This window comes from Oryctolagus cuniculus, chromosome 10, assembly GCF_051225735.1.
Source record: "Oryctolagus cuniculus isolate XC-2025 breed Fujian yellow rabbit chromosome 10, ASM5122573v1, whole genome shotgun sequence".
Lineage (NCBI taxonomy): Eukaryota > Metazoa > Chordata > Mammalia > Lagomorpha > Leporidae > Oryctolagus > Oryctolagus cuniculus.
Genome location: NC_142876.1, coordinates 71,550,172 through 71,573,123, shown reverse-complemented (window position 1 = coordinate 71,573,123; position 22,952 = coordinate 71,550,172). Strand labels below are relative to the sequence as shown.

General features: G+C 43.8%; 2 long non-coding RNA genes across 2 annotated transcripts in view; one reads left to right on the top strand and one right to left on the bottom strand.

The window, feature by feature from the left end:
- Positions 1–1,088: 1,088 nt before the first annotated feature.
- On the bottom strand, positions 1,089–17,226 carry LOC103349281 (uncharacterized). The gene is made up of 3 exons (XR_007921868.3): positions 17,089–17,226; positions 3,255–3,376; positions 1,089–1,958 (listed from the first exon to the last, which is right to left on the bottom strand). It is a non-coding gene; the product is annotated as an uncharacterized LOC103349281 (long non-coding RNA).
- A 306-nt stretch (positions 17,227–17,532) lies between these two features.
- The window catches only part of LOC149123815 (uncharacterized), a 127,861-nt gene continuing 122,441 nt past the window's right edge, over positions 17,533–22,952 (top strand). The window contains exon 1 of the long non-coding RNA XR_016214170.1: positions 17,533–17,667. This is a non-coding gene — a long non-coding RNA (uncharacterized LOC149123815). The remainder of the gene's footprint in view (positions 17,668–22,952) is intronic.

Genomic DNA, 22,952 nt, shown 5'->3' with positions numbered 1-22,952 from the left:
TTCAAGCTGGTGTGGAAATCTTGGGCATGAGAAACACCAAGCCAACACTGGCTAATAGCTACTGAGCCATGTACCAGGAATGGGTGTTCTTAGATGTATATTTATCTCTAAATATACAAAGTATATTTAGAGCTGCCTCCATGGACCTATAGACTACAGAGTGATTGACCTGCACTGATGGTGGAGCCAACATTCCACAGGAAATCTGTTGTGCCTGCGTTGTGATCTGGGCACTGGCACAATATTCTTAGAAGACAGCACACCATTGAGGCTTGAGCTGCTGGCTGAGAAGGCAAAAGAGGGTGGCAGTGTAATCAGCTCAGACACACCTCCAACTCAGGCACCACACCTGAAACCTGGGTGCTAGGACCTGCCTGTGGAAGACAAATGTTTAAATTCCATCTCAGGACTCTTGGGTGCTTCACCTCATTCTGTCGTCAGCCATTTTATCTCTTTCCATCCCAGGGGGAAATGCAAAGGAACAGTTACAGAAGCAGACTGAGGGCAGGAATAAAGGATTCAGGTCAGACAAATGAAGGTCAGCATATCTCTGCCTGGTCATTTTGCACAGGAAGGCCAGAAAGGACCGTGTTGTCTGAAGGAGAGTATCTGGGAACCTATCAGACCCATTCAAGCAGAAGTGAGGCTCGATTCAGAAGCCAATTTAGGTAGCATTGATGGGGCAGAATTAAGTCCTCATTTGAGATGCTGTCTTTCAAAGCAAGGCAATTGGAAAAAGATACTCCTGAGAGTGTAGAATGAGGGAGCAAAGACTTTGGGACAACATGAATGCTTCTGACTTGGGAAACTGAATGACTGCCCTGTTACTAAGTGGGGATGTTTGGAGCAACAGTGGGTATGGAAGAAGTTGCAGAATGAGCCTGAAATAAGCTGATAGGTGACACTTCAACAGGTCATCTCAGGTGGTTTGACGTGGGTCTGCAGTTCCACATAGGGACCACAGGTATTTAGTGGTTGTTGAAGTTCCAGGACTCTGGGAGTGCACAGTGACAGTGGAGAGTCCAGTGGGCTTCCAACCTACTAATGAAACTCCTCAGGGCTCAGAAAAAGGAAAAGGGTGAGGAAAATATTAGTTTATTAAAAAGAAACAAGAAGCAATTAAACACAACTTCACAAAATATGAAACTTTGAAAAACAGAATTATAAAATCTTCAGCTTTAACAATGCCCATTTTAGGCAACATGACTACATCTAACACGTTGCATTTCCATATGTCTAATATGTGTACTATGATGTGGCCTCAGGGGTTTCTGAAATATCCAGTGGCTGTGGTCAGAAGAGACATTTTGTCTTAATGAAATTGTAGTTCCAAGCATTCCTACTGCTCTGATTCCTTGCACAACACCTCATATGTTTGTGGAGAAAGTCCACTTGAGCCAACTGGGTCCCAGGCATTCTACTGTACCTTGGCACTGGCATCTCTCTGCCATGTCCGAGTAGTGGCCTCTCTGGGTAGCAGCATCCCATACTGTATCCAGGCAGTGTTATCCACATGGCACAACACTGCCCTTCTGGGTTCTGTGTTCCATTTCAAATGTTGACTCATGTGCACAGGCCCACAGGTTTTACCCTGCTACTGAAGCTGTTGGAGATACCATAAGAAAATGGTTTGCCATCATACTGCAGACTTAGCATGCAGAGGACTAATAATTTGCCCTCTGCTTGCCTTATACCCCTTGTGGCTGTACTTAAGGCCTTCTGCCATCTCTCAGCAGTGGCTTCACTTTGCTGTCTCTGGCCAGTGGCTTGTCAGTGCCATCTCTGGGTAACAGCATTACAAGCTATCCAGCCAATTGGCATCCCCATAGCACCACTGCCGTCTTGGCTCTCTCTCTGTCTTCAGACATTCAGCCATGTGTTCAGATTCTCAGCATTGATGCTGGCACTGAAGCTGCTTGAGCCATTGCCAGTAATGAGTTCACCATCCTGTGGCCAACCTAGGAAATAAATGGCTGATGAGTGTACTTCATATTGACCAATCATCTGAAAAGATTGTGGAGTGAGTCAGATACCTCTCCAACTTAAATGCCACAGACAAAACCTTCATGTTTCTGTCTCATGAACACAAAAATGCATTAATTTCCATTTAAATATTTAAGAGCAAGAAGTATATCTGAGCATCTCTGCATTATCTGGGAGAGTAGAGACAGGTTCATGATTGGTCAGCATGTAACTGGCTGAGCAAATATCTGACTGTTAACACCGTGTTCCCCTACTTACACCATTACACAAGCAATTACCATCCAGGAACATGAACAGAGGCCGACCCATATTGGCTGAATTACTGGCATCGTGGTCCTTTCCTGGGCGCCTTTTGTCCTAGCAAGGACAAAACTACCTCCTGCAGTCTTCACTATTTTGTAAGGCTAAGAGGGAAATACACTCTCATCCTACTGGGAAGCTGTATTAGCTGGAGAAAAACTGTCAAGACTGTGTTCCCTGCCAGTTGAGCTCTCCCTATCTCCAGGGACAGTGATAGAGCAGCCTTCATTATACATGGGCAGAGGGCTAGGGTGAGATTGAGGCTTACACATAATGAGGGGCTGGAATCTCCTAGACTCATTAGCTCTGGCTCCAGATCCATATTGTCATGATCCCCAGGGTACTGATAGGGACATTTGACCCAGGAGGTGATCTCAAAAAGTTTATGGAAAGAGGAATTAAAATATTAGTTTTGTTTGCACAAAATCATTCTGAAAACTCTGTTGTTTTTTCATGATACCTGCATTTTTCATAAAGTTTTGGAAAACTCATGGGCATGAATTCAATCATTTCTTTCCAGGGATATTTGAAATATGCTCATTTATGACCCCACAACTCATCTGTCCTACCATGCCTCTACTTTAGAAAGGCAGTTTGAAACTGGAATGAACCAAGACTTAGTAGTCAGATATTCCTTGTCCTTCTGCTACTAGCCACTCAGCTGCATTAACTCCTTTGGGCCTTACTTACCTTAAGATTTTAGGAGAATAGCCATCTTAATAGCATGACTGAGAAAGTAATAAAGGAATGTGGGTCAAGGGCTTGGCATCCAGCTCAGCATGTCTTTAATACAAGGTAGATGGCACTAGGGCGTGGCTCTGAAAATCCTCATCACTTGTGGCATCTCATTGCCCTAGCTAGGTGAATCTCCTCAAAATAACCACTTACTTTCTGTGTTTATGTTCTATTATCTGCCCTCTGCTCTTTCTCCTCCAAAGCACATTAGAGGTATCCTGCTCCGTGTTCTTTACCTTCTCTGTGACTTGTCCTCTTGTCAGCTCTGTGCTTACAGACCACATTCCATTGAGAAGTTACTTGTACATCTGGAGGCTCCTACAGTCTGGTCCATCTGGCAGGACTGAAAGTAAAGAACCTGTTCAGAGAAAGGACATCATTACTGATATCTATGGTTCTAAAAAGAACTAACAGATGGAGATGAAGATATACAGATATTAATAATATATCTAGGATCATGTCATTGTAGAAAGGGTCCTATAACTATCAGAGGTGACAGTACAGACTGTATGTCAGTCTTTATGTCAGTCTGCCATCATTTTGTATTCCCCTTACTCACCAGGCAAGGTTGCTGGGAATCCACTCCTGTCTGAATTGTGTCTGTACTGTGTTGGCCAGTAGAAAAGGTACAATCTCCAAGATAATATCTGAGAATATGCAGGTCTGGGCCAGGGTATGCACAATGAAGAAGAGAGTCCAGAGAACTAGAAAGAGGGTCTGAGAGGAGGAGTCCGTGCGCAGGCAGAGGAGAAGCAGGAACGGGCAGCAAGATGAACAGGGTGGGGAGTGGGTGACTTGGAGTCAACAGAGGCCAGGGTGCATTTGGAAGTCTTGGAGGTCTTGGGAATAGGAATGCAATTGTGGAAAGAGCATTTGGTCAGAGCAAGGAGACAGGCAGGGCAGACAGCTGGAGATTTCTTGTGCTGGAGGACAGGCTTAGGTTTGCCAGCATGAGGAGTGAGGTAAGGCAGGCAGGTTGGAAAATAAGAATCTGAAGAAGAAAGAGGGTGAGGCTTGGATTGACATGGGAAAATTGGAGGTAGCTTTTTCATCGTTTTGTGTGAAAATTCTGCTTGATACTCAGCTAGCTAAAGTGAGTCACAATGAGTAACTGGACACATTCCTAGGACTATGGCTACTTTTATCGCATACACTATCCCCCAGGTTATTGCATCACAGAATGACCATTATAACATGCTGCAAAAAGTGTCCCTACATGGACACTGGTGAGACTCCAATGTAAAGAAGTGATCATCAATGAAAGATTTACTCTTCTCTGAAGGGAGGAGAGAACTTCCACTTTGCTCATAGCTTTGTCTGAAAACTGATGTGTATTTGTGGGTTCAAGAGACTTCCACAGCCTAGACATCTCATGTCAAGAGCCTTGGTTGGGCCAGCGCTGTGGCTCACTCGGCTAATCCTCCACCTGCGGTGCTGGCACCCCGGGTTCTAGTCCCATATGGGGTGCCAGATTCTGTCCCGGTTGCTCCTCTTCCAGTCCAGCTCTCTGCTGTGGCCTGGGAGGGCAGTGGAGGATTGCCCAGGTGCCTGGGCCCTGCACTCACATGGGAGACCGGGGAGGGGGCACCTGGCTCCTGGCTTTGGATCAGCACAGCATGCCGGCCATGGTGGCCATTTGAGGGGTGAGCTAATGGAGAAAGGAAGGCCTTTCTCTCTGTCTCTCTCTCTCTCTCACTGTCTAACTCTGCCTGTTAAAAAAAAAAGTGCCTTGGGTGATCCCTGGTATCATACGTAAGAGTGTTACTTGTTAAATTAACAACAGGAGTCACTGTGTACTACCAACTCATGCAGAATCTATATCTCCAAAGAGTTGTATTATTAAGATTTACTTTTAGTGTATTGAATAGAGGATATTCTTATGTCTCTTAAGTTTTACTTACGTCTAAGTGTCCAACTCCATTTCTTGTAAGAGTTATTATCTTTAGGTGCTTCTTTAAAGTTAAGTTTCTTAAACATGGACTCTTGGATCCATATCTCCTGGTAATATTCCTGTCTTATATGCTTTAAGGTCAAATAAAATAAAATGGCAAAAGGTCTCCGAGCTATTAAAGAGAATCCAGATGCAGAGTGGTTTATTGATGGAAGTAGCTATATGAAGAAAGAATTAGAAAGGCAGGTTATGCTGTAATAGATCTTACCTAGGTAATAGAAGCTGAAACATTGCCAAGCAATAATTCAACTCAAAAGTCTTAACTTATTGCATTAACTAGAGGCTTGCAATTAGGAAAAGAAGTTAACATATACACAGATTCCAAATATGCTTTCCTTGTGTTATGTGCACATGCAGCTTGGACAGATACAGGCTTACTGACTGCAAAGAATTCCCCTGTTGAAAATGGAAAGAAGATATTAGCTCTACTTCAGGCAGTACTGGTGCCTTTGGAAGTAGCTGTCATTCACTCTAAGGGACATCAGAAGGAAGTCAACCATGTCAAGGGAAATGCACTAGCAGATGAGACAGCAAAAAAGGTGCTGCACAGGAATTCCTAGGAATGGCCCTCAGCCTGTAGCAATGACAAAGAACCTCACGATACCGGGTCTGAGATTGAATGGGCCCAACAACAGGATTATACTAAAGATGATAATTGATGGTGGACTTTGGATTGTAAGGTTATGCACCCAATGGCCTCTCAATGGAAAATTATTAAGGACATGCATGCATGACTCTACCCAATGGGAAGAGAAGCTTTAATGCAAATACTCTCTGAAGTGTTCAGAGGTAAGGGGATAAACGCTGACATAAGAGTAGTAGCTCATTTTTGCCCTATGTGTTTACAAAATAACTCTGGTGGTCATGTAAAGTCACCTCCTTTGCTGACTCCTGTGCAAATAAGAGAAACATATCCAGGTAAAGATTGGCAGATTGACTTCATTAATATATCTCCAGCAAATTATAAGTATCTTCTAGCTTTAATGATACTTTCAAAGGATAGGTAAAAGCCTTCCCAATTCGAAAAGAAAAGGCAAGGGAGATATCCAAAGCCTTGCTGAAGGATGCTGTGCCATGATTTGGACTCCTGCAGTCACTCCAGAGTGACAGTGAACCTTAATTTGTATTGAAAATAACTCAATAGGTAGTTGCTCCTCTAGCAATTTCTTAGCATCTTCATGCCTCTTGGAGACATGTAATTGGGTAAAGTTGAAAAGGCTAGTTTTAGTCTTAAGAAAATTCTAGCTAAGCTTTGCCAAGAGACTTCAGAATCAGGGCTTAAACTATTGCTTATTGCCCTTCTCAGGATGAGAATAACACCCAAGTCTGCCTTAAAGCTTAGTCCAGATCAGATGCTATATGGAAGGCTCTTCCTCACTTCTGCCATCCTCTTTGATTCAGAGGTTCAAGATCAGAAGGTTCAGTTCTCCCAGGGCCAGATCCTAAGACTCATGAGCAGCCTACTTCCCCAGAAGATTTAGTTTTATTAAAAACTTCGAGCCGGCGCCGTGGCTCAATAGGCTAATCCTCCACCTTGCGGCGCCGGCACACCGGGTTCTAGTCCCGGTTGGGGCGCCGGATTCTGTCCCGGTTGCCCCTCTTCCAGGCCAGCTCTCTGCTATGGCCAGGGAGTGCAGTGGAGGATGGCCCAGGTGCTTGGGCCCTGCACCCCATGGGAGACCAGGAAAAGCACCTGGCTCCTGGCTCCTGCCATCGGATCAGCGCGGTGCGCCAGCTGCAGCGGCGGCCATTGGAGGGTGAACCAACGGCAAAGGAAGACCTTTCTCTCTCTGTCTCTCTCTCTCACTGTCCACTCTGCCTGTCAAAAATAAAAAAAAATAAATAAAATAAATAAATAAATAAATAAATAAATAAAAACTTCGAAGGAAGGATCCTCTTCAGACCAGTTGCAACCTGAATGGAAGGGATATACCAGGTGCTACTGAGCAGGCCTACCTCAGTGAAATCACAGGGCATCCCAGCTTGTGTGCATTTGTCAGGGATTAAGCTTCACCTCTTGAGTCTTTGCAGGTGAACTCAAAAGACATGTCTGCTATTCCTGTGAGCCAAAGATCTGAAAGAGCTCTTCAAAAAGCAAAAAGATAAGTAAAGATTTTGCTTTCATCACATCAAGATTGCTTGCACTTTTAGTCAGATATGTTGTAGCTACATCTTCTTTTGATTCTTTCTAGAAGATGTTATTAGAAGAAAAACTCTGTAGTGGGTTTCTTCTATTATAATAAAAGATCCTGGTGAGCCACATGAAGATAATGTTAAAAACCTTACCATTGTATTAGGCAGTCTGGCTTACACTGCAGGCCAGCTTTTACAGCGAGTAGTTATGTCTGTGGATGGTCTGTCCATGGTAGTTATGGATGGTACACAGACCTTGGAATATATATTAATAGAATAAGGAGGAACATGTGCAGTGATTGATAGAATCTGCCACCTTTACTCAAACAGCTGTATGTTCACTGAGAGAGAGATTAAAAATAAATCTCTATGCTCAGGCTAAGTGGTTTTATAATCTGCGTAGGATAGCCTATCACTACCCACTACCTAGGAGTCTATAAAATATTTTCTTTCCATCTTAAAGAGTACTTCACTTGCAATTTGTTTTGTTTCAGTTTTGTTTATGCTCACTGATAAACTTGTATGTTTCAGAACTCAAAGACTTCTGAGAGTAATGATGACCGTGCAGGCGATGCAGCCATTGGCAGTGCCTGAAAATTCTCCAGCTCATGAAATGAATTCATTAGATGAGCTAGAAAGAGATTTCTGGACCCAGGACAGACAGGGCCTGCATCCCTGATCAGCAGGAAGTAGATATAGAAGATATGATAAGTCTACGTCCTTCAGCATCCCCTTAAGATTAAGGGTCTGGAATCTCTGAAGGGGGGAAAGATATGGGAATAATCAGGGAGACAGAATTAGGCTCATGAGCTGGCGGCCACACCCTCCTACCCCTATGGGATCTCACCTGTATTCACCCACCTGTCAGACTATGTAACCACTCCCCTTTTGGAAGTGGATAAAAGGCTGGAGCATGCTGAGCCAGCCCCACCGTTTTGCCAGTTCTCGTGCCTGCTCACTCACGCTACATGCCACTTTCCTACCCACGTGCCCTCCCTCATATCCAATGCTGCTTGAAAGAGAGCTAATATCTCTTTCCCATGTTAATTTTTTTTGTAGTCCATTGGCTTCCTTGCCTCCCAATTGCTGCATATGCATTTTGCACAAGGAAAACATTTGGAGTCCGTGGAAATATTGACTCTGGCATTTTTCCAGTTTAGGGCTCTAATTCACAATAAGCTCAGGCTTTTGAGCTGAATGCATTAGATGGTAATATCTGAGCTTTTGTCACCTGAGTGTTCTACTATGGGAGACACTGTGTTTTTAAGATTGTTTAAAAAGTGAAATCTCTTCCATCAAAGTATCACTCAACATTCCAATTTTTCCAGAGTTTCCTCTCATAGATCAGGCCTACTAGAATAGACCTGATCAGAGACAGACCTTCCTTGTGTCAATGATCCAGTTTCTCACACCTAATATGTGTTCCTTCAATAGCAGAATGGCCTCTGTGTTGATTCTGAGGTTGCTGGGTACGAATTACAGTGATTATCATCCTATGATTTGAGTGGACTATTTTCCATGTTGGAAAATACTTCTACTTTAGCCTCTATACTAGAACACTAAAAATGTTATCCCTGGCATCTGGCCTGTAGGCGTCTGGGGTCCCATGGCCAGCTTTTGAGGCTCCCTTTTAATTTTTTATGACTGACTAACAGAATGGGTACCAAGTAGGACCTGTCATACAGGACTACCAGGGACTAGATTAGTATATCTCTTTAATTCTTTCACCAGCCATCAAACAAAGCTGAATTTACTTCCTTTTCTTGTGTTGCCTTTGATTTTATCATAATCTACAGCTTTGATAATGTACTTCCTCATCCCAGCCAGTAGACTTGAAACCAGGTGATCTTGGTGTTATAAATTCCCATGTTTCTTTTGACAGTTTAATTGTTTGGACCACTGAATACCTCACAGCATAGAACTCTGGCTGCTGAAGCACCAGAAAACGAGCAGAGGCTTGAGCTTCAGCCTAGATATACTGTTCCTCTTCTGTGGTGAAACAGGTAGACAAAATTACATTAAATCACCCATATGGGATGCTAGAGCTAGACTGTGGCTTAACCTGGTGCATCACAGCACTGGCCCCTGGCCTGATTCTAATACAGCTTCCTGCTAATGCAAAGGGAAAGCAACTGAAGCTGGCTCAAGTACTTGGGTCCTTGCTACCAACATGGGAGACCCAGATAGAGCTCCATACCCCTGGCCCATCCAATAGCCACTGTGGCTATTTGGGGAATGAACGAGTGGATGGAAGAACTGTGTGTGTGTGTGTGTGTGTGTGTATGTCTTTCAATTAAATAAATCTTTTTTGTAAAAAGAAAAAAAAATAGGAAGGAATGGAGGGAGAGAAGAAAAAAGAGAAATGAGAAACACTAGAAACTGAGTGTTCTTGGCTAGTGCTGTACAACAGTTTGTTTCTTGAAGCATCTGGAAACTCTTTGAAGAAGTGCTTTAGCTACTGTTGCAAAAGACTCTTTATTTAGTGAATAAGGGCCCTTCCCAGGTCATATATTGAGGGGGGAAAAGATTTCTGGCAAGATGAGTGGTGACCTGAGCTTTCTAACTCAATAAAACATAGCAATGAATTCCAATCTCTCACTAATGTTGTTGCTGGTGTAAAACCATTATTTGTGCTTCTCATGGGCCCTTCATGAACTTTATTCAAAGAAAAGAAAATCATTATCCCTACATAAAAAGAAGGGAAACAATGGGAGAGTCTTTCTTGCAAGATGCATAGTGCCCCAAATTTGTTCACTGAATAGAACGTGGTTCCAAACTTGGACCACTGCCAAGCAGTTCTCGTAGGGGAGAACTGCCGTCTTCAGTGCCAGCATCCCATATGGGTGCCAGTTCATGTCCCGGCTTTCATCTTTGGATCAAACCCCCTGCTAATGTGCCTGGGAAAGCAGCAGAGTATGGCCCAAGTCTTTGGGCCCCTGAACTCATGAGGGAGATCTGGAAGAATTCCCTGGCTCCTGGCTGTGGCCTGGCCCAGCCCTGGCTGTTGCAGCAAACAAATGATAAAAGAGTAAGTCAAATTATCCCTGTTTGCAGATGACTTGATGCCATATATGGGGGAACCCAAAGACTCCACTAAAAGACTGCTGGCACTCAAACTTTCATAAAGTTAAATATATAAAGTTAATACACAGAAATCCATAGCCTTTGTATGCACAGACAATGCCATGGCTGAGAACCAACTTGTAAGGTAAGTCCCATTCACAATAGTTAAAAAAAATTTAAGTACCTTGGAATAAATTTAACCAGCAACCAAGGAAGTGAAATATCTCCACTATGAAAATTATAAAACATTAAAGAAGGAAGTAGAAAAAGACACAAAATATGGAGAAGTCTTCTATGTTCATGGTCTAGAAAAATTAATCTCATTAAAATTTCTATACCACCAAAAGCTATTTACAGATTCAATGCAATCCTAAAGTACTATCACCATTCTTCTCAGATTCTTTACAGTCTTAAAAGGCTGCAGCTGCTCACCATGCTAAAGGTTCTGTTCTACAGGCATGCAAAGCTTCATAGGACTTAGCAATCAAAGAATAGGCACCAAATGTGATGGTATCCAATCAGTCTCAACTATCCTCTTATAATTGTGCTTTAGTAGTTAGTATATGATCATTACCTCCCTTACCTGTGTCCTTCAGAGTCCTATTAATACTAAATATTTAAGACTTATTAACATACTGAAAATTTCTTTAGATACCTTTTGTTTTTTGTAGTCAGAGCTCAGAGCAGTGTGTAACTGACTTTCTTGTAGGACTCAAAGTAACCAGCACCAAATAGTAAATTATTGACTTGCTAAAGTAAAAGTTTCCTTAAAAAATGTTAAATCACTCAACTCTTATTTTAGAGACTTTGAGAAACAGCCTGTATTTCAGTGAATCCCTGCAGAATTTAGTGTTCAGAAGAATTACTATGTCATACAAAATAGAATTAAAAATGAGAGAACAATTCAACATGAGAAGCAGGATACACAGCAGACTCATAGAATGGCAGATGTCCTACACAGCATTCTTGCCTCAGAATCAGCCCTTAAGGCATTCGGATTTGGCTAAAAAGACCATGAGAGTTTCTCAGGCATGGAAAGCTAAGGCACTGTGGCAAAAAAATGACCTAAATGAATGATGGGGTGGGCATGTAGAAATGTATATATTCCTCATCCCTGTGCTAACAGTTTCCAAATGAAAATTCCAGTGAAAGGAGTAATATCCACATAAACCTTATTAGACTTCTTACTAGGTGTTTTTCATGGAGCTTTCATCTCTCTTTTCATCATCTCTTTTCATACAAGGAAGGGATGGTATTACCTGTTCCAATTCAGAGCTGAGTAAAACTGAGAACAGAGCCATCTTCAAACAGAAGGAAATGATGTAGTGCTTAAACTTTCAGGGTAGCAGTGGCAGCAGCACCAACATTTGCCATTTCAGTGCCTGATGTGTTCAAAACTCAACATACTCTCAGCAAAGTTGCAGGATACAAGATCAACATAAAAACAAACAAACAAACATGGAGTCATGTTGTGATACGGTGGTTTAAGCTGCCACCTGTAACACTGGCATCCAACACATAAGTGCCAGTTCAAAACCTCGGCTATTCCACTTCAGATCCACCTCCCTGTAATGCACCTGGGAAGGCAGCAGAAGATGGCCAAAGGACCAGGGCCTCTACCACCCACACTGGAGAGCAGGACAGTTACTGGCTCCTAACTTTGGCCAGACCCAAACTTGGCTGTCATGAGTACTGGGGGAGTGGCCCAAAAAGATGGAAAAATCTCCATCTTTCCCTCTCTCCCTTGAACTGTGTTTAAATAAAAAAGTAAATAAATAAATATGAAATCATTTAAAAAAATGAAGTGAAAAAATCAGAAAAGAAAATTGAGAAAACAATCCCATTCAAAATAGCATAAATTATTTAATAGATGTAAACAAATGTGAAATTTGAACTCTGCAAACTATTAAACACTGCTGAAATAAGTAAAAACATAAAAGAAACGGATGCCAATCTATATTTATCTTAAGATAACTAAAATGGCAATACTCTTCCAAGTTAACCTACAACAGCATAATCCTGTCAGAATCTAAGCTGGTTTCTTTGCAGAAATCAACAAGTTGATCCTGATTCATATGAAAATTCAAGAGTCTAGAACAGTTATAACTATCTTGAGAAAAAATGAAGCTGGGGACTTGCTCTTCCTCATTTGAAACTTAACAAAAATCTGCAGTAATCAAGACAGCATGGTGCTGGAACAGACATACAGATCCATGGGGTAAGTTTAAAGCCACAAATAAACCTTTAAATTTATAGACAGCTGACTTTATACAATGTATGCTGAGGCAGTTAAATGGAGAAGATTCATCAGATGATGCAAGGATGATGAATAACTATATACAGAAGAATGTATGCATGATCACATAAAACACTAAATTAAAGTTGATCAGAATCTGGTAAACTGCTAACATTGTAAAATTCTTAGAAAGAAATAATAAACTGGACTTCATAAAACTTTTTTAAAGATTTATTTATTTGAAAGTTAGAGTTACACAGAGAGAGGAGGAGATATAAAAGTTAAAAAAAATGTTGTTCACTGGATACCATCAAAGAAAGTGAAAAAAAAAAAACAACCAACAGAATATGAGGAATATTTACATGTCATACACTGTTACAAGGACTTGTAACCAGAATGTATACATATAAATAAACTCCTATAACTCAATACAAAAAAACAAAATTACCAAATAAAAGTTGAACAAAATGTATGAATGAACATTTCCTCAAAAAAGATATGCAAATAAAAAGATGCTGACCCTTATTCTTCATTAGGGAAATACAGATCAAAACCACTGGGAGATACAAATTTCACGAGGAGAGTGACAACAGGAATGGCAGAGAATTGGCACAGATGTGGAGAGAACGGAAGCCTCATACATTGCTTGTGGGATTGTAACATCATGCAGACACTTTGATAAGTAGTCCAGCAGCTCCCCAAAAGCTTAACACAGAAGTATTGTATGACCACATGTTATACCTCTATGTGTACTTCAAAAAACTGAAAACCTATGTGAACACACACATACACACAAACACATCAATGAATGCTCACAGCAGTGTTGGTTTTACTAGTTCAATGATGGAAACACCTCTGATGTCCTGATGATGAATGGACAGAAAAAGCATGGCAAAATCATACAATGGAAAGTTATTCAGCTATGAAAAAGGGAATAAAGAATCAATATGGCCGGCACCGCAGCTCACTAGGCTAATCCTCTGCCTTGCGGCGCCAGCACACTGGGTTCTAGTCCTGGTCAGGGCGCGGGATTCTGTCCCGGTTGCCCCTCTTCCAGGCCAGCTCTCTGCTGTGGCTAGGGAGTGCAGTAGAGGATGGCCCAAGTACTTGGGCCCCTGCACCCCATGTGAGACCAGGATAAGTACCTGGCTCCTGCCATCGGATCATTGCGGTGCGCAGGCCACAGTGCGCTGGCCGCGGCAGCCATTGGAGGGTGAACCAACGGCAAAGGAAGACCTTTCTCACTGTCTCTCTCTCTCACTGTCCACTCTACCTGTCAAAAAAAAAAAGAATCAATATGTATTTTACCATAAACGAACATTGGAAGTTATTTTATACAAAAGAAGCCAGTCACATAAGACCTCACATTGCATGTTTCCATTTACAGGAAATAAGCAAAATCATAGAGACAGGGAAGATTAATAGTTATCCAATGTTGAGGAAGGGTGGGGGTAGGGAGATGCTAAGGGGCACAATTCCCTATAGGGGTAATGAAAATGTTCTAGAATGCACTGTTATAATGGTTGTAAGATACCAATTGTGATAAATGTGTACACTAATACACTTTAAATGATGTGGATTTTATAGATTACAAATTATATCTCAATAAAACATTTACTAAATTCCTAGAAATCTCAAGGGACCATCATGTTAATGCTGGGGATGAGCCGCTCCTCACCCTGGGATGGCCTGTATGTTGGCAGGTGGAATGGGTGTGAGAGAGAAGTAGCATTATGTGTCAACATACATGAATGCAGACCAGATTACTGACTCTCTGGAGTAGCCACAGGGGTAGCTCTCAGCAAGCCACAGTAAAAATACTCAAGCTTCAAGATTAAAGAAAGGAATTGCTGCTCTAGACAGGTGTCCTAGAAACAAATGTCCTAGAAAATGAATTATTTATAATCCCTCAACTAGCATGCAGGGCTTAGATTGCACCTCCTAGTTTTTCAAACTTTGTATGGCAGATTAAAAGGAGCTGCATCTCTGAGCGGGGAGCCTGTTTTTACCTGCTGGACACAGCTCTCAAGAGCAGGTAACAACAAACACCTCATGTTATGCATGCCTTCATGTTTCTGAGTCAATCCTTTGGTGGACATATGGCCACCAGTGGGCTAATTTCCCACACCCATAGGGGCAGAGGTGGGCTGGGAAGCCATTCATTCAATCAGCAACACACACATGAGTTGACAAGGCCACATAATGGGTTTGTGGTGCAGGTACACAAGGTGATGCCTTTAGAACACTCGGCTGGTCTCCATCCAGCTGCACATAGCCCTCGTCAGTTCATGCACTCAACAACAAATTCAACTTCTTTGGTAATGACAGGAACCAAGCACACTCCTTCAGCTAGGCCTACAGCCTGCACAACCATCCCAGGATGCAGTTAAGCATTGTGAACCCCATCTCTTCCAAATTTAGCCAAGTGATTCCAAACAAGAAGCCATTTGGAAAGAAGTCAGAAAGGCAGATTTGAACAAGGATGTATTCTCTCTCACAAGGACAGTTGGTAAGACACTAACTGCTCAGCAACAGGACATGCACTTTGACACAGCTGAGGATGGGGTGGATTTGAAGGTGAGCTAGTGGGGACAGTGTTGTGTGTAGTTGGTAAAGCTGCTACCTGTAACATCAGCATTCTAACTGGGCACTGGTTTATGTGCCAGATACTCCACTTCTGACCTAGCTCTCTGCCATTGGCCAGTGAATGGAAGAGCACCCTCTTGCTGGCTTTCTCACAACCCTTTTATACCCCCAACTCCTTCAAAATAAAGAAATCTAAAAAAAAAAAATACACTGAGCTTATAGCATACAAAACCCCCAAATAAACAAACATACCTGAATGAATGTGAGTGAAATTGAGAGTAGAGCTCTCTAGGATTCCCTTAGCTTTAGGGTATGTTATCGGGTACAAGGTCTAAAGTGTCAGGGCCTGCACTGTGGCACAGTAGGTTCATTCTCTGCCTTCAGTGTTGGCATCCCATATGGGCACCAGGTCAAGTCCTGACTGCTCAACTTCTGATCCAGCTCTCTGCTGGCCTTGCAAAGCAGGAGAAGATGGCCCAATCAGGCGGGCCCCTGCAAAATGCATGGGAGACCAAGAGCTGCTCCTGGCTCTGGGCTTCGGATGGGCCCACCTCCATCCGTAGTGGCCATTTGGGGAGTGAAACAACGATGGAAAACCTCTCTCTCTCACTGTAACTTTACCTCTTGAATAAATAAAATATTTAACAAAAGAGAAAAAAAGGTCTGAAGTACAAAAAAGGCCTAGGCATAGGACTAGGTGTAGGCCATCTTGATTCCCCTCCAGCCTCCTAACCAGAAGACATTCTGCAGTTTCATAATTGTGGGGAGCAACTCGGACTAGACTAAGTTACTGGAATTAAGACTTATTCTATGCATCTGCTTTCCCACAATATGGCGCTGAGAAGGGAAACAGCTTCTACACAGCTGCCTCCAGTTCAACCAAGAAACTGTAGGACCTGCTCCTGATTGGAGGAGAGCAGCGTACTCGGTGTATGGGCAGCCGAGTTGGGATTGGTGGAAGAGGACTATAAAGGAGGAGAGAGACAACATGCACCAGGAACATCTAAGGGGAACATCTATCTGAAGGAACACCTGTGCAGCCCCCGAGAGAGCCGGCCGGCGGTGTGCCACTCCCCCGCGGAAGTGGGGAATGTGGCAGGGGGAACCGCCCTTCCACGGAGGTGGAAGGGTCGGTAGCCAACCCGGGAAGAACCAGCAGCAAACCCGGGGAGGGCCGAGCAGACAAAAGAACAGCGCAGGGTCCTGTGTCGTTCCTCCATGAAGAGGGGGAGCGACAATAATAAAGTCACAAAGGGGAGACTGATCCAGATGCCCAGATGAGGAAATTGAGGGGCAAGGAGGCACCAGGAGCCTGTGTGGGCAGCTAATAGCCTGGAGCTCAGGGGGTCCTGGCAGATGCCCTCCACAGACAGAAGAGGCTCATCCATTTGTCAGTCACATCAGCTGGGTCACCCAGCCTCCCCAAACACCCTCGCACCCCAGGCCAAGGCATTCTCTTGGAGGCTGCAGGCCTAAACACAGGATGTCAGGGTGCACAGGAGCTAACTGGCTGTCCCGGAGGTCAAGTTTTCCATTACCGCCTGCCACGCCAGGTCACGTCCAACACCCGGAGCCTGGCAGCCACACTGCAGGATGAGGCCTATTGCACTCTCCCCCTTGCATAATCCTAACGATCCACTCAGTACCTTGGCTACCGGCCAGTCTGCTTCCCCAGTATGCTTGGACTCTACACCACCTCCCTCTCTCTTCGGGGCCCTGCCTGCAAGTTCGGTGTGCCCCATGAGCTGACCCTTTAGCCCAGCGGCCATGAAAGGCAGGCCAGGGAGAGTGGTGCCACTGGCGTTCTGCAGCTCCTCATGAAGACAAAGCAGCAAGGCCTGGGCTTCAGGTGAAGCCTACACACCCGCCCAAAGTCCAGAGCAGGGGCACCAACACCAGGAACTTTGCATCTCTGCAGACCCCACCTGTTGCCTAACTCCCGGAAGGGGCCTCGGACCTCCAGGCTCCAATTCCACCGCGATCTTGCAGGAGGGAACAGAAAATTCCAGGCACTGGCCTCTAGGTTCATCCCCTCCCAACCTGCAATGCCTGTGCCCGCTGGAGCTCTGCCCCGTTCCCTTGCCCCTCAGGTCCTACTTACCTGCTGCTCCGGACACGCACTGTTGCAAGGGACTGAGGCGGCGCGATCACCTCTACCGCCACCAGGGGGAGCGCGGACACTCGGCGAGCTCAGCGAGCGCGCGCGCACAAGCGCGCGGTAACGGACACGGACCTCCTCAGGCGCCGGCGTGACCAGGGCTCCGCTCTAGTCTGTAGGAGGAAGCCGGAGCTCAGTCCTGGCAGCCAGAGGCGCAGGTGCACTTGGCTTCCTTCAGTGCCCACCGCCGCCGTGTGCAGTCCAACGACGTAGTCGGGACCCGGCAGAACCAAAGTCATGGCTCTCACATGGCGCGACACGCGCGCCGCAACACGCCACGCCGCGCCAGGTCACGTTACACGCGACACGACACGACACGCCGCGTCACGTCACACGCGCCACAACACGCCGCGCCACGCCGCGCCGCGCCACGCCACGTCACGTAGTATTCCGGAGAGCGTGTTTGCGGCAAAACTCTCAGCGGAACGGGCTGGAGGCTGAGAGGCTCTGGTCAGCGGGCCCACTGCGGTCTGGGGCGCCGGAGCCCTGAGCAGTGGGCACAGGGACGGACGCCAGGTGCTGGTGAGTTTTGTGCTTCTGCCCTTGTAAAATAGGAAACTAGCAAAATCTATTACCTCTAGCGGAAAGTTACAGCGTGCGTGGTAAACGTAATAATTGTAAAATCCGAGAACGGGTGTGTAGGGTGAGTGAGGAATGCAACAGTGGTTTGGGAAATGTCCTGTCTCCTCCCCTGGGTTGTTGGGTGCATGCGTCTTCATCATATTGTAATGGTGGATGTTTAAGTTGATGGTGTTTTGTATGTGTATGTCACCATGTGAAGTGCTGAATGCAGCACGCAGTGAGGGAAAGCGGGTAAGTTGTTGAGGTCATGGTATCATGGAAAGGCTAATGCCAATGAGAACAAATGTGATCACGTTACACAAGTAGTTACTTGTCAGGCGGGGTAATATTGCTGGTGCCTTTATATGTGATTGCAAAAAGCTCTGTAATGGCCCAGGTCCTTGGGCCCTGCACCTGCATGGGAGACCAGGAGGAAGCACCTGGCTCCTGGCTTCCGCTTGGCACAGCCCGCCAGCCGTGGCAGCCATTTGGGGGGGGGGGGGTGAACCAACAGAAAAAGGAAGACCTTTCTCTCTCTCTCACTAAATCTATCTGTTTAAAAAAAAAGGAAAAATAATAGTAGTTATTTTTAAATAAATTGACACTGAAAAAAGTGATTTTTAATTTTTTAGAAAGTTTATGTTTAATGAATATAAAATCATAGGTACAGATTTAGGAATATAGCAGTTCTTCCCCTCCATACTTGCCCTCCCATCCCCTCTCTCTTCCCACTTCCTGCTCCCTTCCCCATAATATTCTTCATTAAGATACATTTTTAATTAACTTTATATACAGAAGACCAACCCTATACTAAGATTTCTATAACTGGCACTTCTTTGGGCACACAAAATATAAATTACTGTTTGAAAATAAGTTTTACAGTTAATTCTCACAGTACAACTCATTAAGAACAGAGGTCCTACATGGGGAATAAATGCACAGTGACTCCTGTTGTTGATTTAACAATTGACACTCTTATTTATGACATCAGTGATCACCCAAGGCCCTTGTCATGAGCTACCAATGCTTTGGAAGACTTTTGAGTCCACAAACTCCATCGGTATTTAGGCAGGGTCATAAGCAAAGTGGAAGTTCTCTCCTCCCTTCAGAGAAAGGTACCTCCTTTGATGGCCTCTTCTTTCCACTGGGATCTCACTCACAGAGGTCCTTCATGTAGATCATTTTTGGCACAGTGTCTTGGCTTTCCATGCCTGGAAAGGCTCTTATGGGCTTTTCAGCCAGATCCGAATGCCTTAAGGGCTGATTCTGAGGTCAGAGTTTAGGGCACATTTGTCATTAGTCTCCTGTGTGGGCTGCTTCCTATGTGGCAACATTCTCTTCTATTTAATTCTATCTATTGTTATTAACAGACATTTGGTCTTATTTATGTGATCCCTTTGGCACTTAATCATAACTATATGATCAATTACACACTTAATGTGATCACTGTAACATGTAGGATGCCATTAGTACCACCCATCTTAATGAGATTTCGAGTCCTATGGCAATTTTTTAGCTTTACCCTTGGGGTAAGTCTGTGGTCATGTGTCCTGAAACTTACATCTCCTATTCCCTCTCTTATTTTTTACTGGGGTCTATTTTCAATTGGATTTAAACACCAATGGATAATTCTGTTAAGTAAAGGGTTCAAACAATGGTATTAACTAGAAAAAGAAAATAGTAAAAAAGAAATAAGTTAATGAACTGCTCCTTGAGAGTCAAAACAAGGGCTATTCAAGTCACTGATTCTCAGAGTGTCAACTTCACTTCTACTGGTTTCTTTTCAGGTGCTCTGTTAGTTGTCACAGATCAGGGAGAACATATGATGTTTGTCCCTTTTGGACTGGCTTATTTCACTAAGTATGATATTTTCCAGATTCATCCATGTTGTTGCAAATGACCAGATTTCATTTTTTTTACTGCAGTGTAGTATTCCATAGAGTATATATTCCATAATTTCTTTATCCAGTCTTCTGTTGATGGGCATTTAGGTTGATTCCATGTCTTAGCTATTGTGAATTGAACTGCAAAAAACATGGAGGTGCAGATAACTATTTTATTTGCTCATTTCATTTCCCTTGGTTAAATTCTGAGGAATGGGATGACTGCGTCCTATGGTAGGTCTATATTCATGTTTCTGAGGTATCTCCTTAGTGGTTTTACCAATTTGCATTCCCACCAACCAGTGGATTAGGGTACATTTTTCCCGGCATCCTCACCAGCATTTGTTGTTAATCTCTGTATGAAATCCACTCTAACTAGGGTGAGGTGATAGCTCATTGTGGTTTTGATTTACATTTCCCTGATGGCTAATGGTCCTTAAAACTTATTCATGTGTCTGTTGGCCGTTTGAATTTCCTCTTTTGAAAAATATCTGCTTAAATCCTTGGCCCATCGCTTAACTGGGTTGTTTTGTTGTTGTTGATCTCTTGATCTCTTTTAGATTCTGGTTATTAATCCTTTATCAGTTCATCTTTTATAAATAATTTCTCCCATTCTGTTGGTTGCCTCTTCAATTTCTCGATTGTTTCTTTGGTCCTACAGAAACCTCAACTTGAAGTAACCCCATTTGTTCATTATGGTTTTGACTGCCTGTGCCTCTGGGATCTTTTCCAAGAACTCTTTGCCTGTGCCAATGTCTTGCAGGGTTTCTCCAATGTTCTCTAATAGTTTGATGGTGTCGGTTCATGCATTTCAATGTTTAATCCATGTTGAGTAGATTTCTGTGCAAGGTGTAAGGTAGGGGTCTTAATTCATACTTCAGCATGTGGAAATCCAGTTTTCCCAGCACCATTTGTTTAAGAGGCTGTCCTTGCTCCAGGGATTGATTTTAGCTCCTTGATCAAATATGAGTTGTTTGTAGATGTTTGGATTGATTTTTGGTGTTTCTATTCTGTTCCATTTGTCTGTCCCTCTATTTTTGTACAAGTACCAGGCTGTTTTTATTTATTTATTTTGACAGGCAGAGTGGATAGTGAGAGAGAGAGAGAAAGGTCTTTCTTTTACCATTGGTTCACCCTCCAATGGTCGCCACGGCTGGCGCGCTGCAGCTGGCGTACCGCGCTGATCCGAAGGTAGGAGCCAGGTGCTTATCCTGGTCTCCTATGGGGTGCAGGGCCCAAGCACTTGGGCCATCCTCCACTGCACTCCCTGGCCACAGCAGAGAGCTGGCCTGGAAGAGGGGCAACCAGGACAGAATCCGGCACCCCGATCGGGACTAGAACCCGGTGTGCTGGCGCCACTAGATGGAGGATTAGCCTAGTGAGCCGCGGCGCCTGCTTCCAGGCTGTTTCTGTTATAACTGCCTTGTAGTATGTCTTGAAAACTGGTATTGCTTTTGTTGTATAAGACTGATTTAGTTGTTCATATGTGCCTCCATATGAATTTCAACATCATTGTTTCTAGATCAGAGAAAAATTTCTTTGGTATTTGGATTGATATCACATTGAATCTGTAAATTGTTTTCAGAAGAATGGACATTATGATATTGATTTTTCCAACCCAAAGCATGGAAGCTTTTTCCATTTTTTGTGTCTTCTTCTTTTTCTTTCTTTAATATTTTATAATTCTCATCATAGAGATCTTTGACATCCTTGGTTAAATTTATTCCAAGGTATTTGATTTCTTTGTAGGTATTGTGAATGATTGATCTTAGAAGTTCTTTCTCAGCTGCAACATCATCTTTGTATACAAAGGCTGTTGATTATTGTGTATTGACTTTATTTTTTTAAAACATTTATTTTATTTATTTTGAAAGACAGAGTTACAGAGAGAGCTAGAGAGAGAGAGAGGTCTTACGACCACTGGTTCACTCCCCAGATGGCCTCAACTGCCGCCGGAGCTGTGCTGATCCGAAACCAGGAGCTTCTTCCAGGTCTCCCATACGGGTGCAGGGGCCCAAGGACTTGGGCCATCCTCTACTGTTATCTCAGGCTGTAGCAGAGAGCTGGATTGGAATAGGAGCAGCTGGGACATGAACCGGTGCCCATATGGGATGCTGGCACTTCAGGCCAGGGCGTTAACCCCCTGTGCCACAGTGCCAGCCCTGTGCATTGACTATATATCCTGCTACTTTACCACACTTTTCCATGAGTTCCAATAGTCCCTTAGTGGAGTTTTTTGGATCCCTTATATATAAAATCATATTGTGTGCAAATAGGGATAATTTGTCTTCCTCCTCCCCAATTTGTATCCCTTTGATTGCTTTTTCTTGCCTGGCAAAAATTTCCAGGACTATATTGAATAGCAATGATGAGAATGGGCATCAATGTGATTTTAGCTATATGTGTGTGATTAGTTACTCTTGTTCTGATTTCAGACACATCTCCATTGTCATATCATCAGGTTGAGAAGGGTTTTAACTGGAGTGAACATTTTGCCTTTTCTGTGCCCTATTGCACTTACACAGTGGTGTCCAAAGGAAAATATAATGATCAATTCCTCGAAGAATAAGGTTGGGGGGCAATGTTGTGGCATAATTGGTAACACTGATACCTGTGATGCCAGTAACCCATGGTTCATGTCCAGGATGCTCCACTTGTAAATCAACACTCTGCTAGTGGCCTGAGAAAAGCAGAAGAAGATGAACTAAATGTTTGCATCCTTGTTACACAATGCAGGAGACCCAGATAAAGCTCCTGGCTTCAGCCTGGCACAGAGGTGGCCATTGTAGCCATCTGGAGTAGTGAACCAGTGGATGGAAGATCTCTATGTCTCTCCTTCTGTCTCTGTAATTCTGACTTTCAAAATAAATAAATCTTAAAAAAGTAAGTACTGTTGATTGACCACATGAGATCAAAGACCAAAATCAAGCAACTACCACTGTGTGTAGGGCGCTGGCCAAGAATTTCTGCTGTGCCTGAGCAGCTTAGTTGAGTGGAAAGTGCTCCACCCCAGGACATGCCTCTGGCTTTGGGACATCACTGATTCTGCTCTGTCCTGAGACACAGATCACAATGGTACCCATAGATGCTACAACTAGGCATTGCAAGCAACCTTTGCATTTAGCCAGCGGTCTGCATAGAAGTGATAAGCTGGAAATGTGGATATATGGCAGGAAGTAGAGCTCCTAATTCAGAATTTGACTCAAGGCCAGGTACAGGGTGAGGTGGGGGTTGGGTGTTGCAAGCCTAATGCCCTGTTCTTGGTTTTGGACTCGATTCTGGTGATTGTTTTAATTCTGACCAAGAGTTGTTTGTGAGCTGCGCAGGCATGGAGAGTGATTTTCTTCTCTGATGTTGCCTGCA